The sequence below is a fragment of the Mirounga angustirostris genome, unplaced genomic scaffold (assembly GCF_029215605.1).
Source record: "Mirounga angustirostris isolate CCGP_5_RB_7025 unplaced genomic scaffold, mMirAng1.0.hap1 SCAF_7, whole genome shotgun sequence".
Classification (NCBI taxonomy): Eukaryota; Metazoa; Chordata; class Mammalia; order Carnivora; family Phocidae; genus Mirounga; species Mirounga angustirostris.
The window spans coordinates 78,247,281-78,258,999 of record NW_026991715.1 but is presented as its reverse complement, the minus strand read 5'-3'; the positions used below and the strand labels follow the sequence as shown (position 1 = coordinate 78,258,999).

General features: G+C 36.0%; 1 pseudogene; it reads left to right on the top strand.

Moving 5' to 3' along the window:
- Positions 1–6,912: 6,912 nt before the first annotated feature.
- Positions 6,913–11,503, top strand: LOC123835327 (myotilin-like; annotated as a pseudogene).
- Positions 11,504–11,719: the final 216 nt, after the last annotated feature.

Genomic DNA, 11,719 nt, shown 5'->3' with positions numbered 1-11,719 from the left:
AATTTTCTGACCCATGTTCTACTCACAGGCCCCATTAAAATTTAACTTCACTTTCAATGGTTCAATAAATAAAAAGTTAATTCATAAAAATTAAAAGGCTAATTAATCAAATATCATTTGAGTGTTTGATAGGTACTAGTCACTTATGTAATTTTAGAGGACCAGTTGGGGAACTCCTGGAGACATAAAGTGACTTCATTTTTGCGTACATATGCAGCTCACATCATAGTCTTTTTCTTGTCACTCAAGAAGGAGTGTGTATCAAAATTGCCTCTAGAGTTTTTTAAAAGCATAAATTCTTGAGGATCTAGCTCAGAGTTACATAATCACAGTCTCTGAGGATGAGATCTAATTATATTTTAGTTAAAGAGTACTGATTTTTTTGCAGATCCATTCTCATACATATTATCTATCTATTTAGTTAAGTTTTAATTGTGGAATGTAACACAACATTTATATTTTGGAACTACAGTAGGTGGTGTTCCATTGCTGTGGAATTGTTTCATCTGTTAGAGTCCATTACTCAACCAGACTGCTAGTGTCTCGCAGGAGAGAAAATGGTTAATGCCACTGAAATATCTAATCAAAGTTTTAGCTCTATTTTTTCTTAATAATGCTTCTTGATTTATTAATGCACTCTTCTTAGTAATGAAGGATATTCACACTCCCACTCCCCTATCCAGTTTCTCTCCCACTTGACACTCTTCTATGTAGAGATTAAAGCTCTAGAGAGCAAGAGTGTCCTACTGAGGTAATTAGTGTGATTCTAGGCAAACAGTCGGGGGAAGAGAGCCATACCTATTGATCATCACTCTTAGAATATCTGCATTGTAGATATCCAGAGTATTTGGAGGTCTTGCACTGAGAAGACAAAACTATTGTTCTGTCACTGTGGTTTAAGTATGATTGATAAAAGGCTGTTTTTGATATCAGTTGAGTACAAAAGAAATATATCCAAGCTCCAAAGTGTTTTTAAGATTTTGAAGAGTTCTCTTTCCATGAATGATCAGGAAGGCAAGTCTGCCCCAGGGAGGTTTGCAGATCCTCAGTCCTCTGTGGCTGCTATTACAAAATCACTTTCACTAATAAACAAAAACATAAATATTAAGTTCATATATTTAATAGTATATCACAAGCCAGGGCTTGTGCTAAGTGCTCCATATGCACTCAAATTTTCTTCTGATGATACGAGGTAGGTACTGTTACAGGTTTTGTGTTATGAGTATCTACTTACATGTAACAGTGACATGAATTGAGAGTAATTGGTCATAAAATATAGAAACTCTGAACTCATTCAACAAGCATTTATTGAGCCCTTTCATAAGTAATATATGGAAATAATGACTATAAGGACGAGGAAACCTAAAATAACTTTATCTCAGCAATCAGCCACTGTAATAGCCACAAAACTATGCTCATGCAAGAAAAGCAGAATGTTGATATATTTTGGTAGATGTGGCTCATTTCCTTTGCTTCAGTCATTTGAGAAATCTCATTGAAAACAATGAGAGGAACTCAGAATTGACATGATAGCAGCATAAAATGAATCAATTTAAAAAATTACAGATTAAATGATAGGATATGCAAATATTTATTAAAAATCTGGGTGGGGTGATTGGAGAAACTGTGTAGACATTTAGGTAAAACAGTATTGGCCATGACTTATTAATTACTGAAGCTTGATGCTTGGTATATTTATATATTTTTTATAATAATACATTAAAAATTAGAAAAAAGATCAATATGCAATTTAAAACTCTGATGAGTTCACAAGCAACCAAATAGTTGTTTCATTTTAATATTATAGTTCAGTTCAGCGAGTGCATGAATTTCTCTTCCTCAACCAAAATGCAATTAACATCCATGAAATTATACAATTTTCTATTTGCCTTTGCCCACCTATAATAATTGTGGCTAACGGCCATCTAAATTATTCATTTTATATGGTGAACAAATGACTATTCTTAAAACAGATCCTGTGCTCTTTTAAATTGCTTTTCTTCATTCTCCAGTTGGCCCAGACCATTACTGAGTTAAATGTTTCTTAATGAAGAATACTGCCTCACTGAACTTTGCGTTGTCTGCAAATCACAGGAATAATTTGAAATTCCTAAAGTCCAGAACTGCATCTCAAAATGAGACGGCAAATGCTAAAATTCTGTATCTCTACACTATGGCCTTTATCTGAATGCTTTTTTTTGGTTTGTTTTTCTTTAGAAACAATAGACTCTCAGAGGATGTATTTTAAATCTATAAACCTGGATACAAATAGTCTGTGTGCTGATTATTCGAGGAAGTTGATTTTATCAATGAAGACATAAACAGAACTTATAAAATGAATAGGAACATGCTGTATGAGGGGAGCGGGGCAAAAGAGGGGTGTTGCATAGTGTTTCTGCTTCTTTCCCCTCTCTCCCTACTAGCGCTTCCTGCAGAGAAGAGAAGCTGCTGATCAAATTGCATCAGTCCAAGACATTGATAGGGTTACACTTTTTAAAAGGTGAGATCAAACTGTACTCCAGCCATTGTGCTTTTTCCATTCCTCTTTATTTTCCACTTCCTTTGTGTACCATCCACTTCCATGTGATGTAGTTATACTGAAGTTGACTATACATATCTGATGATGTCACTTGCCCTTTTACTTTGATTTTGGTTAGGAGGCAGATAGAGAAAATAAAGCCAACATTTAAGAAACAGGAAGTGTTTTCATTACACTGTGAACTATATCACAGCCTTTACCAGACCCTATGTCATAGTGCAGGTTTAGCCTATATGCTAATAACCTGGAATTTTCATTTGGATACCATTTCTTTCATATGTTCCTCTCTTCATGGTGTGTGTGCGTGTGTGTGCGTGCACGCACATGCATGCATGTTCAAATAAGGGCCATCAGAGGTGATCTGTGAAATATTCCTGGTAGGTAGCCTGGGTCAAAATGACATAAAGCTACCACCAGAAAACCATAATTCTACACACTACCTGTACACTTAGCAGCAGCATTATTTTAACGCTATATATTTTTGTTTGTTTAATGGTTAAAGACTTGGTTTATTTTTTGAAATTATTTTGGTGAGCAAACAATCTTAAGTTTGTGGGCCTGACTCAGTGGCTTTGTAAACAAGTGGTGCAAACATAGCAAATTGGAACATGAAAGTTACAAAATCTAGAAACATTTACTTTTATTTTCCCCGTGTTTGCTTGAGCTTCTGGTTGACACAGCACATCTCTAAGATACGGAAATCCCTTATCCTTCTCTGCTTCTTTCAGGGGCCAGGAATTGATTTTGCAATCAGAAGGAACATCATGCCCAGCTGTGTCCTTTTTCTTTTCTGCCATTCCCTGGACTTTACCTTCTAGTTAGTCAGAAAGCAATCACAAAACCCCAACAGTGTCAAAATTGTAGTATTCTAAATGTCTCAGCTAGGCATCTCCAAACTTTCCAAAACCTCCTGACTTTTCTTGTGATCAAGGACCCATGTAAGCCTAATCAAGTGCCTTCATACAGAGACAATCATTTAGCTAAATTATTATTTGTTATAATAAAAAAGGAATCATTTTAATGCAAAACTTTTCACTATAGTGATAAAATAAATATTCATTCAATATTTAAATATGAAAGAGCAAAATTAAACATGTAGACACATTTTATTATAACTGATGAATGTAATAAATTAGCATTCGGTGAGTATGCGATTTTTAAATTAGAGTTTTTTCCCTCCACTTTGGTTACACAGGGAACAAATTTAAACTTTCTTTCAAGTAATAAATATGAGGGGCGCCTGGGTGGCTCAGTCGTTAAGCGTCTGCCTTCTGCTCAGGTCATGATCCCAGGGTCCTGGGATCGAGCCCCGCATCGGGCTCCCTGCTCGGCGGGAAGCCTGCTTCTCCCTCTCCCACTCCCCCTGCTTGTGTTCCCTCTCTCGCTCTCTCTGTCAAATGAATAAATAAAATCTTTTAAAAAAAAAAAAATCAAGTAATAAATATGAAAGCATAATCAAATGTAAAGTTTGGCTTCTATACTTATATCTCTTTTATCCACATTTATTCCCACTTACTGTTAACCAGAGCAATTGCCCAGGAAAACAAACCTGAAATAAACAGTCTATTAACTTGTATGGATAATAGTACTAAAATCCTATGGTGGCAAAATATATTGGGCTGTTTAAGGTATCTCACAGATTTATATGGGGTGGGATATATTTTAGGAAGGGGGATATAGGAAGTTCCATAAACCAGATTTCATATCTCTCAGATATAATGAGGCCATGGATAAGTAAAATGTTCTGGTGGAAAGTATAAAAAAGGGCAAAGGGAGCCACAGTGGTAATGCCATTGCCTCAAAATATGAAATCAAGTAAGGCTTCATCTCTAAACCTACTACAGTTGCCAAGTAGGAGTTCATGCTGTTTACATATCTTCTGATTTAAAAAATTAAAAAGCCAGACGTCTGAGCTTGATAATTGTAATATATCCAACTTCGCAAATGTTGGCAAATTTTTTTTTTTTTTTGTAAAACCTTTATATTATAGGCCAACCGTGCACAGGCAAAATTAAACTTGTCTTTCTGAGGAATTCCATCTGGAAATGACATGTAGACACTAGAGGGTTTTTGTAAATTATTTATCAATTTACCACTTAAAATCCTTTAAAGTTTTTCTATAGTCCATCAATTAAATACTGATTTCTCAGCAGGCCATTTCTTCTCTTCCACAATATAGACTCAACCTCACTTAAATTCTTATATCCTTCTTTTCCCATACTGGTTATTACCTTTCTTCATACTATTTCCATACATTCCACTCTTCCATTTTTGTTTCACTGCTCATCTTGAGCGCTCTATTGCTCAGAAAGTTTTCTCCCCTCTCTGGCCCCATAATTGAATTTGTACTTTACTTTTCCTGGAGCACCAGGGGATATTTATCTTCTCAAATGGTGCTTAGGCAGTTCCTTCAATGGTTATACAGTTGCCTGGGTATTTCATAGAAAAATATCTAAACCTAGGGGTGCCTTCTAGCCTCAGAACATGCCTAGCTTTGTCTTGGAATATCAGGGAGTTTTCAGTGTTGTAGATATAATAGAGAGTAAGAGAATTAACATGTACTGAGTAGGTATACAAGGCTGAGCACTTGGTTTTATTACTGGGAAATATTCAAGTTGTTTTTGATTCTGCCAATGCTCCATCGGTTTGATTAAAATAACTGGTGTATTTGAGCTTCAAGAACTGATGTATTTGCCAGGAACTTTCAGTCAGAGTAAGGATACTTGATGTATGCACCCCATATCTATTCATTTACATACTACAATGCCCTTGGGTTAGTTGGGAAACCTGTTACAATGCTGTTAACAAAATGAAAGCTGTTGGCTGTAATTGAAAAAAAAAAAATGGGTTCTTCTTGGTTATTTTTTTTTAAAGATTTATTTATTTATTTATTCATGAGAGACAGAGAGAGAGAGGCAGAGGGAGAAGCAGGCTCCCAAGGAGCAGGGAGCCCAATGCTGGACTCAATCCCAGGACCCTGGGATCATGACCTGAGCTAAAGGCAGACGCTCAACCATCTGAGCCACCCAGGCGCCCGGTTATTTTTCTAATAGTACTGAAAATATTTTATGCCTATTGTTTATGAAAGGGGTATTATCTCAGAGAATTATCAATTATTCCATGCTGTAACTGGTACTAGGTCCAACTGTTTGCATCAGATCAAACCATTTGCTTCTGGCCTAGCATACTTCCATTTACTCCATTCACAGATTCCAGATTCATTTTTGTAAAATACATATTAATCATGCTACTTCTCTGCTCAAAGACCCCTCTCATGGCTTGTTATGAATTTCAGAGTGAATTCCAATTTGTTACTGAGGCATTAAAGAGTACCTATAATCAGAATCTAATCTCTCAATCATTTTCTTCTGAAATCCTACTGTATTGGACAAATTTATTGCCTTATCAAAAATATTTTGAAGCTGTATCAATCATGGTTTAATCCGAGAGAAAGAAAACTCTGTAGGTATATTAACAAGAAAGAAATTCAATACAGGGAATTAAGTGACTACAAAACTGATGGAAATGCTGAAGACCAGAATCAGATTCTCACTCGGGCTACAAGAACAATTCCCACAGCAATGACGAACTGATTCACTAGGGTAGCCACTTCCTCTGAAGCCAACACAGGAGCTAATGTCAGAATCAAAAAGCCTCTACCAGAGCTGACTCCTCGCTATCAGAATACTGAATAATAGGCTTGGAACAGAGCTGCAGAAAAACGACCACCAAAATTGGACTGAAATTGGTCTCTGCTTCATTTCCTCCTTTCAGTTATCCTTTTAATCAATGCTTTTGGGGGAAAATCAACTTCCTCCTTTGGGAAGAGAACACAACGTCTCTGGTGGTTGTCCTAGACACCCTTATGTTTTATTAGTGAGTTTCTTTTTCTGACATATCAGCATTTGATTTGAGTGAGGTCCTCAAATTTTTATCATACCATCTCATTTAGAAGAAGAAAAAGTGTTCTTTGGTAGAGTAAATAATTTAGAAGCCAGAGAAAGATAATTGAAGAGAGTGGGAGACAGAGAAACAATTCAAATATCTGGAAATCTGAATTTATTTTAATAGATTCTATTTCTGTTTCATAATGATTGAGCACTATAAGAAAGATTATTATGTAACCTTGTCACTTTATACATGTTTTCTATTAATCTTTCAACTACTTTCCATCTGCAATCTTTGTTGGTATCCTTATCCTAATTTAATAGAAGAAGAAAATTATTCTCGGGAATAGATTTTCCCACGTTTAAAAGGAAAAGGTTAACATTTAAAGGTAATTATGATTGCTACCAACCTTCTTTTTTATGTAAAATAACACTCACTTTATTATGTTTAAAATTTATGCCAGTAGTGACGAACCATGAGAGACGATGGACTCTGAAAAACAAACTGAAGGTTCTAGAGGGGAGGCGGTGGGAGGATGGGTTAGCCTGGTGATGGGTATTAAAGAGGGCATGTTCTGCATGGAGCACTGGGTGTTATGCACAGACAATGAATCATGGAACACTACATCAAAAACTAATGATGTAACGTATGGTGATTAACATAACAATAAAAAAATTAAAAAAAGAAAAAATTTATGCCAGTAGAGAACATTAAAAACTTATTGTTTTGTTATTGGCTTTGCATTGTTTAAAACTGTGGAAAGAAGGTAAATGGAAATAAACATGTTTCAGTTAAACTCAATAAAAAGGTAAATTATTGTTAAAGAATAATTTACATTACTTAAATGGTGTGGAGAGGATTATTTGGCAACAATTCAAGTTACTCACAGGAGAAAAGCAATAGTATTTCACAATGTGGACAATTATTGGTACAATGTGTACTTTTTCTCTTTAATAATTGCATGTTCCCTTTTGTCACAACTGCACAAGACAGAATAATTAAAGTATATTAGCTACATTGTGGAAGGGACATTTGGTTTTAATTAACATTGGAGCATAAGAAAGACAATTTGCTTTATATTGCCATTCATTCTTTGATGCACACATACACACATATACACAGAGTCTGTGCACAGAAAGGCAAATGTGTGAAATGCTACAAAGCTTCCCAATCTGGAGTTACACTGAGCCTAACTAAAATGTACATTGGTATTTTAGACAGTTGTGTGGCATCCTAATGTAAAATGACTTAAAACCAGAAGTCAGTTTTTTGATTATTCCAAAAGTGGACTGGACAATCAACAAAGCCACCTTCCATTCATATGTCAGGAACAGAAAGCCAGAACTCACTGGAGAGTGAAATTACAATGCATATTCATTTTAAGTTACAACTTAAAGAAGTAAGACCTCTGACTTGTTTAATACAATTTGGTGAAAAAGAAGTTTATGTTACAGTTGGATAGAGTGTCAATGAAACCTATAGGCTCAGAATGCATATAGATTCCCTGCATGATAAACTAATGTAACCATATTCCTCTATCAGGGGGCTATTGACCATGTATCAGTTAGCTTTTGCTGCATAACAAGCCACTTCAAGTGTTAAAGGTTTAAAATAATGACCATTTATTTAACTAATGATTCTGTGATTTGACAGTTGGGTTAGCTTTATTTGGGCAACTCTTGTTTCACTGGCTCAGTTATATGTCTGAGCTCAACAGTAAAGTCAGCTTGGAAGTGGCAATGTGGAATGACTGCAGCTGGAAGAATGTCTCTTCTCTCCATGGTCTCTCATGTTTCAGCAGGCCAGCTGAAATTTGTTTGCATGACAACTGGGCAGGGTTCCAAGAGAGAATAGAAGTGACTCTGGATTCTTGAGCCCATGAGCTTAGACTTGGCATGCTATCACTTATACTACACTGTATTGGCCAACCAAGTATACAGCCAGCCCATATTCAAGAAATGGAAAAAGAAATTCCACTCTTTAATAGAAAGAGATTCCAAGCTACATTGAAAGGATGTAAACATAAGGAGGGCTGAAAGATTGTGGCCAGTTATTCAATCTACTGCACCACATTGCGAAATATATTCTATTGGTGACATAGTTCTCATGATAATGAAGTGCATGATAATGAAGCCTACAAACAAAAGTAGGCTTCAGAGGAAGGATGTATATATACTGCTCTTTCAGTCTTCTCATACTTTTTCCAATGCCACCTCTGGTTCAACATAAATAATCTTCTATGACTCCTAAGTGAGTTTCATTCCAAGCACCTTAGACTGTTATTCAGCAGTTCTACACTTACTTCAATTTAACTTATTTTAACATCCAAATCTTCAACATACACATTTCTAAGTATGTCCTTCCTGACCCCGAAAGTCCTGTAACTTTCCTAAGTACCAGTGTGTGTACGTTATTCTTAAGCTTGCTTTGTTTGTTAAAAATGGGAATTAAAAATAAATACTCCATGGTATTATACATATACATTAATTAAGTAATATTCATAAATGCACTCAGAATGATTTCTAGTAAATAGACATTCAATAAAGGTTAACTTTTTTAAAAAAAAATCTTGAGACCAAATTGTAGTGGTAGAGTTTATTAGCAGGATACTTACTGAGGACAAAGCCAGGTGACTATGAAAAGTCTATGACATACACTCTAAATATCCATTGTGCCACAAGTACCATGAAAGTCACAACATGGTATGGTTGGCCAGAGCCACACATATGGATAATAATGGGCATTTATAATTTAAAACATCCATCACAATATTTACAAACTCAAGTAAAATGGAAACTACTATCACTTCCAAATTATAGCCCATGTTCTAGCATTTTAAAAATAAAATCAAAGTCTACAAAGCTTAACATGCCTAAAGGCATCCAAGTAGATATTCCAAGTTGGTCTAATAGGTCTTCTGATTCCAAAACTCATGCTTTTTTCCCCACTACATTACTCTTTCATTCATTCATTCACACACACACACACAAACACACACACACACTGTGAGTAAAACTTTTTTTGGAACAGACTTATACACAGAAAGCTTTTGATTTAAATTAACCTTTTCTGACTACTGATCTCTACCTCATATTACTGATTTATTTTCATCTATCAGCATATGACAAAATAAATAATTGGAATGGTTTTAAAATAAACATATTTCAAGGAGGTCTTGGGCATTTATAATTTAAAACATCCATCGCAATATTTACAAACTCAAGTAAAATGGAAACTACTATCACCTCCAAATTATAGCCCATTTGCAAAGCAAAGGATCTGTGGGATTTAATACATACTTCTACATCCTCAAGTTATTATTTTATTTTATTTTATTTTTTATTTTTATTTTTATTTTTTTTTAAGATTTTATTTATTTATTTGACAGAGAAAGACACAGCGAGAGAGGGAACACAAACGGGGAGTGGGAGAGGGAGAAGCAGACTCCCTGCTGAGCAGGGAGCCCGATGCGGGACTCGATCCAGGGACTCCAGGATCATGACCTGAGCCGAAGGCAGTCGCTTAACCAACTGAGCCACCCAGGCGCCCCTCAAGTTATTATTTTAAAATACATTTTAATAGTAAGCCCTGTTAAGCACTTGAGTAGAAGTCTTATCTGAAAGACCAGGCTTGTTTTTTTTTAATATTTTTTGCTTCCATTTTGTTTAATTAATATTAGAATTTGCAGGAAAGATAATGCATGTAAGAACACGTTTTGTTGAAACCTCCAGCTCTTTTAGCCAGACCAGTGTTCCACTATCCAGCCTAACCCATGCACAGAGAAAAGATGTTCTATCTCTTCAACAGTGAATTCTCACATCACCATGTCCCCTTCTGCTTTCCCTTCTCTCCAGCACCTTTCTGGTTCCAACCAGGGCCAAAGGGTTATAGCCACCTATAACCAGTTTTCAGCCAGCTTCCTGGGCTCCATATTGCCATCACAGTCTGATTACCACAGCAGTAAATCCCCTCCACTGTGGACTCCAACTATCGTCAACCCTAAGGTGGTCAACTATAAATGCTAAGCCATCTCAAACTGCAAATTCTAGGCCCACATCAGGAACTCCCAACCACGAGACACAAGGATCAAAAGAGAAGCTTTGAGTCAAGATTTGGAGGGAAAGCTGAAATGTAAGGACAATGGAAATCAATGGCTAACATATGAGGAGAAGGTGGGCTGCAGATTGCTAGGATCACAGAGTGTAGCTGCTGTGTTTCAAGCTCAAAATTGCAGAGAGGCACAAGATTTGCCACAGCACAGTTCTGAACATGCACAACTGTAAGTTCAAATTTCAGAGGGAAATGTGAATGATCAGGATGCAATTCAGAAGAAATCTTACCCACCATATTTCATTCAAGTGCCAGAGAACATGTTGACTGAACTGGAAGATTCTGCAGCATGAGTGGACCACCAGCTCCTGATATGTCTTGCTTTATAAGTGGAGAACCAGTTTAATCAGGCGACTTTCACAAAATGATGGTGTCTGACAAGAGTTTTCGTTCATTCATCTCTGAAGTGGGAGCAGCTTCAGATGCAGGGTTTTTGCATGTGTTCCCATGAGCAGAACAGGAGAAGCCAGCTGTACTGTGCTGCTGAGCATCCTTCCAAAAGAACATAGAAGAGCACCAATGCTTGTCCTCAGACAACAAAGCAAACAAGTTTTTGAGGGAGGCTCGGTGAAGCTAGAATACCAGATCTCAGTAGGACCTCCACCAAAGCTTTTCTGGTAAAAGAAATAATGAAATGGTGCAATTCAACAGTGACTGAATAAGCTTATAGTATGACAACTACAACTAGTTCCTTTAATGAGTAAAGATGTCAACAAGAAAGACTCTGGTGTTTGTAGTTAATAAAGCCGAGTTAATGAATCACCGTGTGTAACAGATTTAGATGTTACAGCCTGTCCAAACCAAACTCTTCCAACTCCTAAACTGTTATGTGTTCAACTAACTTTCAGCAGATATTTAGCATTCAACGGGAAAAGTTTAGATGTGAAACAAACCTTTAACCCAGAAGGAGAGTTTCAGCATCTGGCAGCTCAGTCTGGAGTCCGTGAAAATGAAAAACTTGAATAACTTTATCAATATTGGAAAATGCAACAGCTATACTATTAATGATACTTTTGATTAAACTTTTGGAATAAATCCGTATCTGCATTAACAGAATATGGCTTTATTAGATAATATAACTGATACATATGTATTTTATATGTATATGTTTTACACATACATATAATAATATATGTGTATAATATATGCATTTATTATTTATCCCCTAGCTCTTAAATATTC